Here is a 5,000-nt window from a genome sequence, read left to right on the forward strand (position 1 = left end):
TTGCATATAAAACTGACTATCAAATATGAAGAAAAAAAATTCATCAGTGGGGTGTTGGGATTTAGTGAAATTCAACTCAGAAGCAATTTTTGTAACCAAAGATTCAACATCAAAAGATACTATTACAGAGTACATGAAATATTCTCAATATCGAATCCCGGTATATACAAAAGGTCAACCAAACAGTCATTATTTGGATAAACGGCGTATTAAAAGGGACAGCCTTCTGGCTACGTTATATACAAAAGCCTTAATGCCAGACTTCACTCGGGCGTTTTCCTTCTGTTTTTTTATCAGGCCACAGAGAACTTTTCAGAACTCTAATGGAATTTGGTAATTGAACACTTCTTTAGCTGTAGCAGACTCTTTAAGTAAAACGCTGACAAATTTAATCAGTTTTTCTTCTAATCTAATAACCATAACAATAAGGGGAAGGGTCTATGTTCAATAAGCCTATCTATGTACTCCTTTAATAGCTTTCCTAGGTTATATTAAAAAAAATATATCCAAAATAACCTAGGCCAGTGGGATGATATGTACAGAATTACTGTGAATTCAGAAGAGGAAGTGTGGGTTATGCTAGATTTTTTTTATACAAATAGCATTCCATTAATAGGGGGTGTTGCCAGAAATAGGTAATTATGATTATGCAGAAATTCCCCCCAAAAAATTATAGGCTCAACACGTTGTGGTAAACCAATGATTACTTCTCTCTCTTTCTCTCTCTCTCTCTCTCTCTCTCTCTCTCTCTCTCTCTCTCTCTCTCTCTCTCTCTCTCTCTCTCTCTCTCTCTCTCTCTCTCTCTCTCTCTCTCTCTCTCTCTCTCTCCCCTCTGTCTTTCTCTCTTCGTTTAATTTATTCACGGAAACAGAATGCTTACCTTCAATATTTGGCACATAATTTACTGAAAAAGAACACAAACAGAGAGAAAATTAAACCTAATGGAAATATATTCGAAAATGTTTGGTGAGAGAAACTTCGCCGGACGACCCCTTTCGCCTTCGTAGTTTTCATCCTCATTTTCTTCCTGATTCCCCCTCTTCCTCCTATTTTGTCTTCGTCTTTCTTTTCTTCCTCGTTCCAAATCTTTGTTTTTTTTTCATTTCTTTTTTTCTTTTCCCTTTTTCTTCCTTGTTTTTATTATTCCTCATCCCCTTTTTCCTCCTAGTTTTCGTCCTTTTTATTCTTCCTTATTCCCTTTCTTCCACCTCGTTTTTTCCTCTCCTCATCCCTATTCCTCCTCCTTCTTATACTTCCTTATTCCCTTTCTTCCTCCTCGTTGCTTCTTCTCCTTTCCTTCTCTTCCCCTCTCCTCCCCTCTGGGTGTCTGCCAACGGCGAGTCGCATCTGTGGCCGCCGTCGTTATGCTAAATTCTGTCCATTTGGTTTCGGCTCAAAGGTTCTCCACGTTCTCCACAAATGGTCTTCGTCTCTTTTGGTCTCTTTCCTTTTTCTTCTTCTTCTATTTCTTTCTTCTTCTTATATATCTTAAAGGTTTCTTTTTCTCTCCTTTTTTTTTATTTGTCCTTTTTTTCTTCCCTTTTCTCCATTTTCTTTTTTTATTTTATTTCCTTCTTATATTTTTAATTTTTTTCTTCTTTCCTCTTTTTTTTTTTTGTCCTAATTTTTTTTTTTTTGTCTTCCTTTTCTTGTCTCATTTTTTTTTCAAAATTTAATTATAACATGGTTGAAACTTGATTATTCTCTCCTCATATTCTCTTCTGTGCGTGCATATGCATACATACACATACAAACATTCTGAAGTGTGCCTTTAAGTGTCTATGTGTCTGTAAAGAAAGAAAAGCTAAATTCATCCAGCCTCATACCTCATACCTCATACCTCATACCTCATACAGGCAGGACTTTGGGTAGATGTACCTCACTGACCACAAAGAAAGAACAAAGAAGACCCGGAAAGTGGATGCTCGGTGTTAACGCACGCTTGACTTAAACTAATTACAGTCCTATTTCGCTGCGATGATGTATAGAGGGATAGGGAGCGTGGGGCTTGTGTATGGGTGAAAGAGGGAGAGGGAGGGAGGGTGGGAGGGTGGAGGAGGGAAGGAAGGGAGGGTGGATGGGAGAGGAAGGGAGAGAGAGAAGGAGAAAGAGAGAGAGAGAGAAAGAGGGACTGAGGGACGGACGGAGGAAGGCTAATGTTGGAATATCTGACTGTATGTCACTTATCGATGACAAGACGTTAGACAGAATTTTTTTTTATACTATCTGTCGTGAGAACTCAAGAATAATAGTAAACTCTCTAAAAATGAATAGATAGATAAATAAAAGAAGCAAGATAATAAACAAACCAAAACAATAGAAAAAAAACTAATACTACTTTAAATCAAACTCGCCATTCTTATCATCATCATCATCAGCTCTCATCATCATCATCATCATCAGCTCTCATCATCATCATCATCATCAGCTCTCATCATCATCATCATCATCATCATCAGCTCTCATCATCATCATCACCATCAGCTCTCATCATCATCATCACCATCAGCTCTCATCATCATCATCATCATTATTATCAATTCCACCATCACGATTACTGATGCTCGATACCTGCGCCGCCCAATCAGAAGTGCCTTTAATATCTTGTTGCCAAGGATACCAACGGAACAACACAACACTGCCTTGTCTACACTTTGAGAGGGCTTTCAAAGGGGAAGGTGATAATTACCTCAGTGTCAAAGCGTGTGGGTTATAAAGATAGAGAAGAAACTTGAAAACAACGTAGGCTTTTAGAGGGACAAGCCTTCTCTCCGTCCTCACTGCTGTAGCTGGGAGAAGGAGGGGGGTAGGGGTGGGGTTGGGTGTGGTGGTGAGAGAGAGAGGGGGGGAGGGATGGAGAGAGAGAGAGAGGGAGAGTTAGGAGAGAGAGAGAGAGAGAGAGAGAGAGAGAGAGAGAGAGAAAAAAAGGGGGGAAAAAAAAAGGGGTTGGGTTTTTTGGGGGCCCCTTTTCGGTGGGTTAAAAAAAAAAAAAAAACCGCAAAAAAACCCCCCCCGGCTTTTTAAAAAAATTTTAAAAACTAATTAAGTTCCTTTATTTTCGTTTTTTCCCCGATTTTTTTTTTTTTTTTTTTGGGGGGTTCCCTAAAAGGGAAATTTTGGGGGGAAAAAACCCCTTTTTGGGGTTTGATGGTAAAAGGGGAAAAAAAGTGGGTTTAAAAAAATTTTTAAAAAAAAGGAAAAAGGGAAAAGGGGGGGTAAGGGGGGGGAAGGTTTGTGGTTAAAGGGGGGGGGAAATAAAGATTAGAAGAAATTGGGAAAAAAAGAAAAAGGGAAAAAAGGGAGGAAAAAAAGGGAAGGGGGAAAAAAAAAAGGGGGGGGAAAAAAAAAGGGGGAAAAAAGGGAAAAAAAAAGGGGGGGGAAAAAAAAAGAAATTAAAGCGAAGAAGGAAAGGGGAAGGGAAAAAGGAAAGGGGGTTAAAAGAGAGAGAAAAAGGGAAAAAAGGGGGGGAGAGGGAAATGGGGAAAGGGGAATTGGGGAAGAAGGAGGGGGGTAGGGGGGGAGGGGGGGGGAAGAAGAGAGAGAAGAGGAGAGGGAGAGAAGAGAGGAGAGGAGGGGAAAAGAGAGAGAGAGAGAGAGAGAGAGGGAGAGGGAGAGGAAGAGAGAGAGGAGAGAGAGAGGAGAGGAAGAGAGAAGAGGAGGAGAGAGAGAGAAGAAAGGGGGGGGGGGAGAGAGATTTGAGGGGAGGGGGAGAGAGAGAGAGAGAGAGAGAGAGAGAGGGGGAGAGAGAGAAAAGGAAAAAGAGAAAGGGGAGAGAAGAGGAGAGAGAGAGAGAGGGGAGAGAGAGAGAAAGAGAGAGAAAGAGAGAGAAAAGAGAGAGAGAAAAAAGGAGAGACCGGAGAGGAGAGAGGGGAGAGGAGGGAAGAGAGAGAGAGAGAGAGTGAAAGAGAGAGAGAGGAGGGGGAGAGAGAGAGAGAGAGAGAGAGAGAGAGGAGGAGAGAGAGAAGGGGAAAGGGGAGGGGAGGGGAGGAGGAGAGAGAGGAGAGAGAGAGAGAGAGAGGGGAAGGGGTTGGGGGAAAAGGGGAGAGAGGAGAGAGAGGGGAAAGGGGAGAGGGAGGGGAGGAGGAAGAGAGAGGAGACGGAAAAGGGGGATTTTTATGGGAGAGATGGGGAGAGGGGGGGGGGGGGGGTTGGGATGAAGGGAGGGGGGAGGGAAGGAAGGGAGGGTGGATGGCAGAGGAAGGAAGAGATAGATAGATAGAAGATAGAAGAAGAGAAAATGAGATAGAGATAAGATAGAGATAGAGGGTAGATAGAAGATAGATAGAGGAGATAGATAGAAGATAGATAGAGAGATAGATAGATAATAATAGATATTATATTTATATATAGATAGATAGATAGATAAAGAGAGAGCAGAACTTACAAAATGCAATATATCGTAATATAAAAATGAAAATAGGAAAGTACTGGACTTTTTTGCTAATCAAGTTTCAACCTACCTAATAGAAATCATAAAAAAAAATCAATCAGTTAATGAATTCCCAATTCCACTAATGTACTGTAATTTTCAGGCAAGTGAATACTTATTTGTTTCTCTCTTGCTTTCCCCCTTCCTTTTTTTCTCTCCTCTCTTTTTTTCCCCCCCTTTTCTTTTTTTCTTTTTTTTTTTTTTCTTTTGGGTTATTGTTTGTTTTTTTTTCTTTTCTTTCTCTCTTTCTCTTTCTTTTCTCTTTTCCCTTTCTTATCTTCTTCTCCTTCTCTTCTCTTCGGTTTTCCCCTTCTTTTTTCTTCTCTTCTTCTTTCTTTTCTTTCTTTTTCCTTTTTCTTCTTCTTCTTTTTTCTCTCTCTTCCCCCTCTCTCTCTCCTTCTCCCTCTCTCCCCCCTTTTCCTCTCTCCCTCTTTTTCTCCCTCTTATATCTTTTTTCTCTTTTTTTCTCTCTGTGTTCCCTCTCCTTTTTTTTTCTCCTCTCTCTTCTCTCTCTCTCTTCTCTCTCTCTCTCTTCTCTTTTCTTTTCTCCTTCTCTCTCTCTCTCTTCTCT

This window comes from Penaeus monodon, chromosome 5 (genome assembly GCF_015228065.2).
Source record: "Penaeus monodon isolate SGIC_2016 chromosome 5, NSTDA_Pmon_1, whole genome shotgun sequence".
NCBI classification, from domain to species: domain Eukaryota; kingdom Metazoa; phylum Arthropoda; class Malacostraca; order Decapoda; family Penaeidae; genus Penaeus; species Penaeus monodon.